This window comes from Notolabrus celidotus, chromosome 18 (genome assembly GCF_009762535.1).
Source record: "Notolabrus celidotus isolate fNotCel1 chromosome 18, fNotCel1.pri, whole genome shotgun sequence".
Classification (NCBI taxonomy): domain Eukaryota; kingdom Metazoa; phylum Chordata; class Actinopteri; order Labriformes; family Labridae; genus Notolabrus; species Notolabrus celidotus.
The window spans coordinates 22527116-22540235 of record NC_048289.1 but is presented as its reverse complement, the minus strand read 5'-3'; the positions used below and the strand labels follow the sequence as shown (position 1 = coordinate 22540235).

The following is a 13120-nucleotide window of genomic DNA, read 5'->3' as shown; positions in this document are numbered from 1 at the left end:
CTGGTGTGTGTGTGCGTGTGTGTAAAGCATGTGTTCCCTATTGCTTTGCAGTAGGGGCTCAGTCAGCTGGGGCTTCGACAGACCCAGAAGCAGAACTGAAGAGTTGGATGTTTGCAAGGGAAAAAGAAAAGTCTACAGACATATGGAGTGTCCTTTTTCATAACGTTACAGCTCCAAGAAACAATCCCTTCATCAAGAATTAATTTGATTGTTCTCTTATTACATAATAACGTCCAACAATATTTCCCAGAGCCCACGGCAATGCTTTCAAAATTTTTTCTTCCATCAACGATTCTAGTGTGACAGATATTCAATTTCCAATTACATAAAGGAGAAAAAATAGAAGCAGTTCTTACATTTGAGAAGCTTTACCCAGCAAGAGTTTTGTACTTTTGCTTGGTAACTGTCAAACCAGTCATTGATTAAACCAGAAGTGCTGTCAAATGAGAGTCTGCGGGACGCCTAATCATTTCAGCCTTTATCACATGTGGCTTCAGGTTGTGGAAAATAACATTGTGACTATTTTTTGATACAAATAATGGTCTCAGCAGTGGGAGGTTTAGATGAAAGGAGTGACTATCATGCCTGATGATGTGTTTAAAATTAATCTGAACCATTAAAGATGTTGTATGCTGTTACCTCGTGTAAACAATCCAAAGTTGTGATTAGATTTGGTGTTTTTGAACAGAAGACATTCTGGTGTTTTGTGTACCCTTGTTCATTTCCTTACTGAACAAATGTTCTTTAAGTAATTTTCAACTACATTAAACCCAGCATCGTTTTTATATCCATTAAATATCTGGTGCTCTTCATGTTGTCTTCCTGTGCCGGGGTACTTAAGGCTGTTTTTGCTTATTAAAGCTTCATATTGGTCATTGGAGTCATGTCACATTATTGATAGTTCATCACCAATGACATCATTCTATCTTATGGCCAGTAGGGAGCGACTTCACTTGTTGCAAAAGAAATGCAATAGTATGAAACCAGATTGGAAAATGATCCTACATCTTAAATTATTTCTCAGTAGACATTTTCCTCACAAGTTCATGCTTGAGTTTCAAGTCTTCTTCAATGCACCTTGATCTTCATTCAATGGATTATGGTCCTACTAAGACAAAATAGCTAAAGCAGTGTATATGCTTTAAGGCATAGCTGGCTGTGATTTATGTGTTGCTATCACAGTGTTGACAAAGATAGAGATGTAACAATGAGTAACCAAACTACTACAATGTGGTCACAACATATGGTCTCAGAAACCAGGATGGCGACAGGTATCTTGAGGATCATTGAGTGTCTTCCACTGACTGTATAAAATATGGACATAGTCTAAGTGACGTCATCCATTGGTTTCTTTAGACACAAAGATTGGGGGTCGCCATTTTGGTAAAGGTCACTCAAATTTCACAAGGAAAAAGGTGGAGCTGAGGGAGGCAGACACTGAAGCCCAATGTTGGCATCAGCCATATTGGAATTGCTTTCTTCACCCAATCTTTGTCCTTTATATAAACTGGTGAAGAAGTAGTTGTGTGCAGGTCTTGGGCCACCTAGCAAGCAGCCAAAACACCTGCCTGTCAGTCAAACCCGCCACGCCACCAAATTGTCTAAAGTCTTAGCCCCAGTACAATAAATGAAGATAAACTAAAAAGAAAACTCAACCCCATCATCAATAGAGAGATCAATCATTCAGACCAAAAGCAGGTTTTTCTACCAGGCTGTAGTCATGTTTTATCAATGGGCATTTTAACATGGGACCCATTGGGGTTTCCTTGGCTTTCAAAGCTTGCCTCAAGCCTCCCTTGTGCATTGGCTTCACTTTTCATCACTAGAGGTTGCAGCTTGATGTTAGTTAATGGTAAAGTCTACTTCTTTTGTACAGCTTATGGTCATAAGAAAAATTTTAATGCAGAGGACAAATACAGAAAGGGTCCAGCTCCAAAAGGATAAAGTTTATAGCACTACAATCTTGCTATCTTTTGTACTTGGAAAATTTTGCATGGACAGAAAAGTGACATGCATCTTTGAGGGGATTTTGGTCCACTAGGATGAGGACTGAGCGATCAACAAATCATTATATGTTTCAAGCAAACAGTCAGTCAAAAGTTACTCAAACTGTCACTCAAATCAAACTGTCCTGGGAAAGACTGTCAGCCCGACATGTGTTTGTGATTTCATGTAACTGATTGGACTGTGACAGGTCTATGTTCCATCAAGACTTCACCACACAGAGGACAATCTTACTAACACTATGGATTATTGGAATTTGTCTCTGGGTTCAGAGTTGCTTTCCTCAGTCTCTACTCCTGCTTTACCTGTATGGCTCTGAAGAGATTCATCTGCACTGACAGAATGATAGATCTTATCAACAGCACAGGGCGGCTTTCTCTGTCCCTCTCCCCCAGGGTCTTTTCCTCTATTTGTACGTGGATCCTTCTCCATGACTTCATCGTTCCTCCTCATCACGATCCCTGTCCCTTTCACTCACATTCAATTATTCTTCATCCAAGCACAGCGAAAACTACATCCTCTCTCTCTGCACCTGTTTATTCTAGTCTTTCCCCTCTTTCTTCCATCATAGTGTGTGGCTGTGTGCGCGTGTCTATTTTTTCTCTTTGCTAGGGATGACTGGAAGGAATCTGAGAGCAGCAGGGGACTTCTCTAGTTACCCATCAGCTTTGAAACCTCAGCATGTCTAGAAGGCAAAGAGAGGAGAGACACCAAAAGAGAAAGCAACAAAGGGAAAGAGAGCTAGAGAGAGAGAGGACAAAAAACGGACCAACAAAAAGAAGAGGCATATTATGTTCTGTAGAAAGACGAGGAGAAGAGAAGAGGAGAGAGTGATCCAATGCATTCTGATTAGAGCAGGCAGCCTCTGCAGCAAACATCCTTTCCTCAGGTCTGATCTCCATGTAGCCTGTATGCTCACTGACGCACAGTTTACAGGCTTCATGTGAATTCATTGAGCCACCTGGGTCAAGGCATTGAAAACAAAGCCTACAAAGTACAGAGAGTGAGGAAACAAAGAAAACAAGGGCAATTCAGCAGGGACAAAGTGAGTAAAAAATAATAAGGCCTGCAATGTCCGTAGGCTGCAGTCCAAGGATGAAAACAGCAGCAGACTGACACAGAGTATAACAAGTTGTTTCATGATCGTCACTTCTAGCAGCATACGCAATGAGGTTGCACAAATTTACTAAGAATGAATACAGTGCACGCTCGAGGGCTCAATGACAGACCGTTAGCCCATATATCTCGTACTGACTCCAGCTTTTCTGGCAGTATTTCCCTAACATATTCAGAGCACAACCAGAAGCAGCACAAACATGACGTTTAGAGAAATGTATAAATATATATATGTGCAAGGCACACACAGCTTTTCACTTAATGCTGTGCATATGGCAGAAACTCAACATAGAGGGGTATTTTGAGTGCTCCGGATTAGCAGCAAATCTGGATTCAACCTCTCAGAGTATTAGACCTTTGACTTTGAGAGAAGCAAGTTTATATAAATATTCAATTCAACTGTAGTAAATAATTATAAAGGTTTAATAAGATTCCTTATTTAAAGATAAAAACTGGACAGTAGTACTTAATTGCGCAACATTGTTCGCAACAAGAGGTTTTTATTAGAACCTGACTGATATATCTGATGGCCGATATCACTGGAAAGATATCATCAGGTCGATATCTGTATTAGTGTTCAGTTTTTCCACTATATGCTAATGTAAACGCTTTGTTAAATAACATGTACTTTATTTATTCCTGATGTAGATGTAGTTCTCACCAGAACTTGACTGATATCACTGTTGGCCGATATCACCAGGCCGATATCTGTATTAGTGTGTACACTTTCCAATATATGCTAATGTAAATGTTTCGTTACAGAACATATACTTTATTTATTCTTGTTGTAGAGGGTAGCCGTTACCAGAACCTGACCAATATCCCTGTTGGCCGATATAATCAGGCCGATATCTGTATTAGTGTTTTTCCACTATATGCTAATGTAAATGTTTTGTTACAGAACATGTACTTTATTTATTCTTGTTGTAGATGTAGTCGTTACCGGAACCTGACCGATATCACTGTTGGCCGATATCACCAGGCTGATATCATCAGGCCGATATCTGTACTAGTGTGTTCACTTTCCAATATATACTCTAGTGTAAACGTTGTTACAGAACATGTACTTTATTTATTCCTGATGTAGATGTAGTTCTCACCCGAAACTGACAGATATCACCGTTGGCCGATATCATCAGGCCAATATCTGTATCAGTGTGAACGTTTTTCCCATATCTGCCAATATAAACGTGTTTTAACAGAACATATATTTCACCAATCCTTGATGTAGATGCTGTTTCCACTCAAACCTGACCGATATATATTTTTGCCGGTATCATCATGCTGATATCTGCATCAGTGTGTATATTTTTCCACTAAATGCCGACATGAATGTTTTGATAAGGAACATGTATTTCACCTTTCCTTGATGTAGATGCTGTTTCCACTTTAACCTGACAGATATATATGTTTGCCAATATCATCAGGCCGATACTTTAATCCGTGCACAAATTATTCCAATACATGCCAATGTTGTTACAGAAAATGATACATTGAACAGCACTTTTGGTGATAGTGCTATCATTACATAGATTATCTGAGAGAGGGCTTCCTTGTTACAAAACCTCTCATGGATCAAACCATGTGCCACACTAGTTATCAGTTAATAATGCATAATTATGTTAAATATTTGTGTTATTCTATTTATTTGAGAATTAAGTACAGTTGTACAGTCATACTCATGCAAAATAGATGGATAGATAGACAAGGTTGTCATTCATTCAAGCTAAAATTGTCTCTCTATTGGCCCCCATAATGATCCCATCTAGATTTTAGTATCCGTATTCTTCAAAAAATGCCTATATCAGTCAGTTTCTGCCAGTACATGGATTATAAAGAGATAGGATAAATGTTTCCTTCTCCTCTGACTTGGTTTAGGAAATTTCATACTGCACTTTGAAACAAAATCTTCCTGGTTTTAGTCAATCCAGTGACACGACACACATCTTATAAATGGGGCTTTGCAACGGCACACTGGTCCATGATGACTTAGCAACAATTACTAGAAAGACAATCCCTTCAAATCCCGTCATTTCCAGTGCCATTCCATCTTACAGCATTAAGCTACCATTAACTGACAAAGGATTTGCTGCATTCGGTGTCGGCCTAATGCACTGCACTGCTGTTATCCCTCAACGCTGACCTGTACAGTCAATCACTTGGCTATATATACCCTCACATCACGCCCTGGGAGCATGGGTGCAACCAAGCCTGCTTACACAGAGCAGTGTGGAGACGGACAGAAAAATAAAAAAATCCCACAATAAACCAGCACCAATAAATGACCCCGCCATAACAATGGAAAGTAAACTATGAGTCTGAATGTTTTTTTTTTTACACTGCATAATCAGGGTGCTCTTAAGAGACAGATCAAAGGACTTTTCAAAACACTACTAAGCCCCGTGTAATTATGAGAGGAGGCTGACAGGAGAGAGGAGAGGAAAACAAAACACAAGCAGATAAAGCTGGATTACAGTAGAGTTTAGAAGTACTGTGACTGTGATGATGCTGCCACACTCGAAATGTTGAGCTGTAATACCGTAAAACTGCAGCAATAATAGAAAAGGAATTTTTTCTACTGATCCTGTTGCACAAAGGCAGACTTGAACGTTGAAGTTGTCTATCATACTGGAATGAAATGCTGGCTGCACAAATTTCCCTGTGATTTTTAATTGGCAAAATATTTTGTGGTTGTGTGGTAGTTTTTGATTGGAAGGCTGTAAAAGAGCAGGCGATTTTGAAAAAAATCTATTGACCCCAAAAGTTAATAACTAACTGAGTCTTTAGTTAAGAGAACACAGAATCAATATTATTTGGGGACTACAGGGTTTCAGGAAGGGCTGGGAGATGAGCAGCTTCCTTATAAATAGTTACCTTTTTGTAGGTAACATACTTCCTTTAGTTAACGATTGCTTCAATACTGGGCCCCACTGCCCCCCAAAGAGTTAATAACCAACTAAATTTCTAATTAAGAGAACACAGAGGCAATATTCTTTGGTGGCTACAGGATTTCAAGAGGGGCTGGGAGCTGAGATGCTTCTATAGGTGCATTTCGACCAAGAGTTCCGGGGTCTTTTAGCCCCCAGAACTACTTTCCCCGGAACTAAAAGGTTCCTGTGCCCCCATTGTTGTCTGCGTTTTGACCGCAGGGTGAAGTCTGGGTAGATTGTGCAAATCAGGCCAGTGACTTATGGAGAAAAAAAATTATATGAAATAATATTTTGAAATCTTAATAAAAAACTAAACAAGTATGCATTCCCAGGAACTCCCTCTGTGTTTCAACAACTGTGTAAACTCCACAAACACTGTTACGTTCAACCGAAAGTCCCAGGACCTTTGAAAAATACTACCCCCCAAGCAGGGGGTTTCAGGGGGGAGATTATCTACCCCTGAACTAAATTTAGATCCTGGTTCCACGGGTTGAAAAAAACACAAATACAGGGGTAAAGTCCCTAGTTCCGGGGTAAAGTTCCTGCAGTGGAAAAACGCCTTATCCTACTTTCAGGTGACAAACTTCCTTTAGTTGACGATTGCTGCCATACTGAGAGATGAATTATCAACAATTGTCTCCTCAACCCAATAATAGAGAAACCTTGTGATCAAAGCTCATGTCAACACTGTATAAAGCAGTTTCTTGTTAATACCAGTGTTTCTTTATTGGCCTTTGGTGGGGCTGTGGTGGCTGCTAGCTGAGCTGCAGGTAGGGTGCTGCGGTAGAGTACTCTTTGAAAGGAAATAAAAATAAAAAGAAGAAAAAGAAAATGGTGCAAGGTGGAGGATTAGCAAACAGCAGAGAAAAACACGTGAAAGATGCACCGTTGAATCCTTTGGACAGCTCCAAAAATTAAAGTGAAAGTTAAACATTGCACTAGCAGCAGTGAACTCTAAGTGTCTCAGTAAAATGCTTCTCTGCGTATTGTTGGCATGGAGACAAGTCGTGGTATACATGTGCTGACCCAACCAAAACATATAGTGAAGGAATAACAGTTCGGGGGCCACAAATAGGCGGCCAGGGGGCTGGGTGCGGCCATATGTGACCATATGTGCAGTAGATACTTTGTTTTACTTGGCTGTCTTTCATGTTAAATTGATTGACAATGTTTTGTAATTCCTGTGAAATGGATTCAGTGCAGTCAATAAATTCTGAATTTCTTCAGTGACACAGATACCGTGGTGTATCGTGGATGATATTTCTTGCAATATATCGATTATCGCAGAATCGCTGTATCGTGATATTATCATTATCGTGGGCAAAATATCCTGATAGTATCGTATCGCGAGGGACCTGGTGATACCCAGCCCTACCCGAACCTGATTCAACTGACAAATTCTGAGTCTAGTGCTGCCACAGCCTTAGACATTGTCAAATGCTTCACTCTAAAACATGAATGCATGACTGTAACAGTAGCCACTCTTCAGAGGCGGTGTGGCTGCAGGGGGTTTGCTCCCATCCAGCCACATGAGCATTAGTGAACACAGCCAGTAGTGTTTGGTGATAAAGCCTGGCTCACAGTTGGAGTGCCAGTTATTCCAAAGGCCTAGGATGGGGTTGCATTCAGAGCTGTGTGATGACAAGTCAAATTCAGGCTAAAAAGCATCACCTCCTGAGTGTGGCACTGCTCTGCTGAAACAGGAGTGAGTATTTCAGAGCTGTTTCCACAAGTTGGAGAGCAACAACACATCTAAATAAGCATGTGGACTATAATATTTGATTAAATACTTTAATTAACAGCCAGATAAACACCTCACATTAATCAAGAGAATATTTAACTTCTGTAAAATAAATTAGGAGTTCAATGAAACTACCTGTTAAATGCTTGAACAAGAAAGGTTGTTTATGCAGCTGTTGCTAATTGACATGTACAGCACACTCCCAGTGTTTAATCAATTCACTGGTTTTGTGATGCATGCTTTAATCAATTCACTGGTTTTGTGATGCGTACTATATTAATGAATTTTCCCTTCGGTGGAGCAGGAGCGATAAAACAAAATTAGTCAGGCTCAAAGTTAGGGTAAACACTCAATCCCCAGGTTAAACCAGGGCGCTGAAACTTTCACCTTTGAACATTTTACCTCAAGCAACCTAAGTTCAATTAGGCAACTGCCATTCACAGAGCTGCTGACTCATAGACCGTTTAAAATATTGCACGTAATGGGGACTGATTTGGAAATTCAAGGTGTGTGTGCCATTAAATGAGCATTCCAGTTCCATTAAAGAGTAATGAATTGCATTTTTTGCAGCAATCTGGATCGTCCTTGAGAATGCTGAAGCTTCCAAAAAGAAAAGGCTAAATTAGCAAAGGAAGAAGAACCAGCTGTGTTTGACAGGCTCTCATTATGGTAAAATGCTTTAGTGTCCCATGAAAAAAAAAGCCCAAATAATGACCAGTAGTCTCAGTGTGTCAGCCACGTGATCAGTGCTACTAAAACAAGGTCAGTGGGAATGTGTTCCTCCATGTTCACTTGACCCAGTGAGGTTTGGTTGGTCCTACTGGGTAGAAAACAGTGGGTCAGTTCACTTCACTAACTGGCTCCTAAATAAAAATATAAGAGATCACATCCACCCTAAAAAAAAGAGGGCAGTTGCGTGATGAGTCATGCTGTTTATGTAAGAGGCTAAAGGGGTGGTGTTTCAGCCGGAGGTGAGATACGAGTGCTGCCACAATCGCCCCGGCCTGAACCCAATGGGTAACAAATGAGATATGTGGAGCCAGGGACACATGATCAAGCCTGCAGTGCTGGTTTGTCAAAATGGATCTACTTTAAATGAGGATTATGATACAAAAGTATGTGAGTGTGTGTATTGTGAAGCCTGATTGTGTGGATATAAATTAATGAGAAAACACTGTTGCTGTTTGGGGCTGACAATCAACATCCAAGTCTCAGAATTTGACGCAATACCACAGCCAGATATTAAATAGTATTTCACACGAATGTAATGTTACGTTGAATTTGGTCTTGGCTTTATAACATATGAGATTTCAACGACCTAATTTGGAGGTGCAATGTAGAGTAACAGTTTGGGGTCTTACTCAAAATGTCAGCCTTTAAACAAACATGCAGAGGACAGGGGCAGTGATGGACTGGGAGAGCACAGCGAGGCTGGGGAATAGATAATAGTCTGGGAAGAAAGGTCACATGGTCAAACTGTCAGAGGAAGGGAAACAGCAGTCTGTCTCCAACTGAAATGGAGGTATTTATTGGCTAATTACTGGATTAAATTATGCCCAGCAAAGCCTTAATCATTCACTTTACATTGTGTGTGTCACTCAGCTTTAACAGCTCAATCAACCTAATGACTCCAGCTTCAGGAGTCATTAAGTGATTACACATACATACAAAATGACGGAAAAGATTTTCAAATGTAAAGCTGCTACTTTGTGTTTTCACTATTTACTATACTGTGTTTATATTTTATGCACAAACGTTGTAATTTTTTCTTCGAGTATATCAGCGGTGACCAGGGAAGAAATAATCAAGATTTGAAAATATTGGTAATTTTCATGAAACTAAGTATTAGGGCCTGTCTACATTCATGGTTAACATAAACATACTTTATTAATCCCCAAGGGGGAAATTAAATTTTTCCACTCGTGTCCGTGGGCTGCATGGTGGTGCAGTGGGTAGCGCTGTTGCCTCACAGTTAGAAGGTTCCTGGTTCGAATCCCCGGCCGGGCGGGTGCCTTTCTGTGTGGAATTTGCATGTTCTCCCCGTGCATGCGTGGGTTCTCTCCGGGTACTCCGGCTTCCTCCCACAATCCAAACACATGCTCAGGTTGATTGATCACTCTAAATTGCCCATAGATGTGAGTGTGTGCATGAACGGTTGTCTGTCTCTCTGTGTTAGCCCTGTGATAGGTTGGCGACCTGTCCAGGGTGTACCCTGCCTTCCGCCCGAAGCCAGCTGGGATAGGCTCCAGCCCCCTGTGACCCCTAACGGGATAAGCGGTCAAGATAATGGATGGATGGATGGGTGTCCTTTTATTTTTTTTAACATGCTACCCACACATAGTTTGATATAAATACAATCATGCACAAACATGCAATGGACATGCAGTTGGGAGAGATGACAAAGTGAGGATGCTGCCATCAACCAGCACCAGCTGGCAGTTTAGGGTTCGGCACCTTGCTCAAGGGCACCTCGGCAGTGCCCAAGCAAATGAACCAGCACCTCTCCAGCCACCGGTCCACTTGCCAAATTTCATTCAAACTGGGACTTGAACCGGTGACCCTCTGGTTCCCAAGCCAAGTCAAATCCCTATGGACTGAACTACTGCCACCCAATGAAAGCAGTTTTTTTGTGCTGATATGGAATGTATAAATGAAGAGTTCATTTGCAAAAACAGGTAACTCTGTTTTTATACATTTTCAAAAAAAATATTTCTTTTTGATATAGATTCCTAACAAAGTGACATGTTCAAGATACCTCTAATAAGTAAAGTAATTTTGAGTTAGTCAAAGCCACCCAACGTCAGTTGATTGATAATACCAAAAGCTAGTAATAGAAAAAGTATGATCATTGAAACATTTTCTAATTTTTTAAAAAAGTGATTTAACTGTTTTTGCAAATGAACTCTTCAAATGTATTTTTTAAACAACCAGGAAACTAGTCACTTTGGAACATCCCAAGCCAGTTGTTAGCAGAAGTCACATTGTAGTCACATTGAAGTCTTTGTTTTCGATTGGTTGGTAATGGATAAGAGAGACTGATAGTACCAGGAGTGTTCACACTTTGAGTGCTGTGTAAAAGAAATGCAGTGAACTGGGTTTTTGGGCTTAGGAAACAAAATGCTAAGCTACATTTGTTTTCTACAGACAATAGGCACTGCTAGTATGTAAAATGACACTAGTGCAGACAAGCCCTTACACTTCATGCATAGAAGCATTTTCATAAGTGAACCTCAATAAAATCAATCAATTGTTTAGTTCCGATTTCTACTGCAATAAGCCTGTATTTAGCTTTAGCTATTTTATAGCTTACCTCTCGGAAGAATACCTTATCTTTTTTTTTTGTTGCTGGCGTTTTGTGTTGCACTGCACTAAAAAGTCATTTTTTTTAACTTCAGTCATTTCCTGCATGTTGTGAATCAAACATCTGCCGGCCCAGCAGAAAACTGCCATCTCTTGCCTGTCAATGTGTGCATGCTGTGCTGCTCTCACACACTGTTTTCAGCGATTCTACTGAGCGGTGTTTGGACATTTTCAGGGGAGGACCGTCAATCTGCCACACTGCAGGGTCCGTCTGTCTGTAATGGGATTCCTGAGTTTCAAATAGGAGTTCTTTTCCCTGAAAAACTTCCACGCAGAGTTTGTATAAACAAGACAGCAGTCCAAGTCTAAATGCCAAAAAACAGTGATTTGTAGGGGAGAATATTAACAAGATTTTAGGACCCCTTTAGAAGGCAAATTGTGGAAGCACGTTTTATAGAAGAATTGCTGAATGATGATGCTAAAATGCAAAATTGGCATATTTACAGATCATAGATGAGAGATCCAACATTGAGACTGTGATGTAATATCTTATTGGAGATGGACACAGATTGGGGGGGGCTTGCTTTCTCCAAACAGAGCCAGTAACTGGGGCTAGAATTCCACAATTCAGAGCCAGGGAGATGATGTGATAAGACAGTGAGACAAAATGTCCACTCTATGGCTCGGAGGTAAGTAAACAGACATTCACTGTTGAAAGAGACCAGTCAGGGCAGATAAACTAAGCAGGACAATTGTTCCATCTGATTTAGCATCTACATGAGCACATGGAGTTGTGGCGTATTGTAAATCAGTAGGCAGAAAAGGAGTACACTTTCCCCTTTGAGTATCAGAGGTAAAAAAAGCAAAGTGCTGACGCTGTGTCATACCTTTGGTAGCTGAGAGAAAACTATTCCTCCTATCTTAGCTTAAAGTATATATTTTCTGTTCCTTATTTTCAGTCTATTTAGAAAATGGAAAATGAACCGACGCCTTACTCACATACATTACAAGAATGCAAATATGCTCCCAAATAGGCTCAATTTCCTATTTTCACTTTTATTTATTATCTCCCAGAGAAGAAGGTCAGAGAGTGGAGAGTCCTGCTGAACCCGACAAATCATTGAAGTGAACTGCAGACCGCACAGAGCGTCTTCCAAATACCCCACAGTTTAATGCTACTGTTAAATAAGTGCATTTATATGCAAGTGTGTGTGTGTGTGTGTGTGTGTGTGTGTGTGTGTGTGTGTGTGTGTGTGTGTGTGTGTGTGTGTGTGTGTGTGTGTGTGTGTGTGTGTGTGTGTGTGATTGAAGTGTCTGCAAAGCTCCCATACAAACAGAGATAAAAATGCTCATCATGAGTTCACAGATATTTGACGGAAGGGGGAGGGAAGAGGGGGAGGAGTATCTGGGAGTGTTAGATGCTTTCACTGGCAATGATAAACGAATTTAAAGTGTGCTGAAATTGGAGTTATTGGTTTCAGAGGGAGGAAGATTAAATGCATCATGGAAATGTGCTTGGATTATTTTCAGGGCATGCTTAAAGTCTTGCAGTTTTTAGTAAATAAGTACAGACAGATTGAGAAGCATAAAAAGTGCAGTAAAACTTATTATCAAGTGGAAATAAAAGGGTTTTCTTCAAGATTAGAAATACTGTATTGGCATTTATACTTTTAAAACTTTATACTGAAGGACATCACATCATCAATGTCAAATGTAGGACGTGTAAGTGTAAGTTCAGTGTCAAATGCAACAACTCCAGTTTTACCATTTCCAAGGGAAGTGACTTTATATGTTAATACATGTTTAATTAATTCACTGCTTTAAATTTCATATTTGCTATGCTGTTAGCATGCATAATGACACCTGTCTGGTAACAGCGTTTTAATATTCATTAAATCACACTGCAGGTACCACTCTTTTTCCCCAAAGCTTACAGAATGTGTGTTTCGTCAAGCAGGATGTAAATGTAAGGCGAGGGGTCTTTGTCAAAGCCATTTATTACAGGATGATTAACACCAATTCTCTCTCT

The 13120-nt window shown here is 40.2% G+C and overlaps 1 protein-coding gene across 1 annotated transcript in view; it reads right to left on the bottom strand.

The window, feature by feature from the left end:
* The window catches only part of dock1 (dedicator of cytokinesis 1), a 303695-nt gene that overhangs the window by 128271 nt on the left and 162304 nt on the right, over positions 1-13120 (bottom strand). The window lies entirely within an intron of this gene.